General features: G+C 50.4%; 1 protein-coding gene across 1 annotated transcript in view; it reads right to left on the bottom strand.

Annotated features, from left to right (window-relative positions):
* Positions 1-385: 385 nt before the first annotated feature.
* The window catches only part of LOC113214333 (PAXIP1-associated glutamate-rich protein 1), a gene marked incomplete in the record, with an annotated part of 1,468 nt that continues 1,152 nt past the window's right edge, over positions 386-701 (bottom strand). The window contains 1 exon segment of the mRNA XM_026433675.2: positions 386-695.

Here is a 701-nt window from a genome sequence, read left to right as displayed (position 1 = left end):
CTCTCTCTCTCTCTTCCTCCCGTTCCGCGCGGCGGACGCCTCCGGGTGCGCCCTGGTCGTGTCGGTGCAATAAAGCGAGAGACGGGGGCGCGCCTGAGAGCGAGGGAAGTCCAACGTCGTTCGAACGCGGCCAAAGTCGGACGACGTGCATGTCATGCTCGCTGCGTGACGGCTGTGCCGGGCTGTGCAGCCCGTATCAGATCCCCCCTCCCCCCCCCCCAAATACTTCCCTGTTGCTGTTCATGCCACGCCAGTTATTACAGAGAAAATCTGACTGGTCTGGGACCACTCTGATCCGGCGGAGCGATAGGGGCGTGGCGTAGCGTAGCGTGGACAAGAGGCAAGGCCAATCAGCCAATGGGGGGCTCAAAGGCAAACACACATGTTTACAGATATTAATAGTTTATTTAGTGTCGATTCTCGTAATGATTATGGCTCGTCCTTCCCAGAAATCTAATTTGAAGGATGATTAAAAGCCATTATACCCGTACATTGTAAACCCAACAAACATTGAGCTTTTCAGAGAGAAAATCTATATCAAACATGTTCAGGCATCTGACTTCTGTTTTCTTTTAAGGACTATCCTTCATACAAGTATTGCACATTCTCAACTATTCGGTAGAAGTAAAAGGTTTATCACCTCTTAATACGCATGGTGACTTAGGTAAGGAAAAGCAACTTATCTGGTAGGAATCCGGGGG

Source organism: Frankliniella occidentalis, unplaced genomic scaffold, assembly GCF_000697945.3.
Source record: "Frankliniella occidentalis isolate FOCC.00 unplaced genomic scaffold, Focc_3.1 Scaffold318, whole genome shotgun sequence".
Classification (NCBI taxonomy): domain Eukaryota; kingdom Metazoa; phylum Arthropoda; class Insecta; order Thysanoptera; family Thripidae; genus Frankliniella; species Frankliniella occidentalis.
This window is presented reverse-complemented; position numbering and strand designations above follow the sequence as displayed.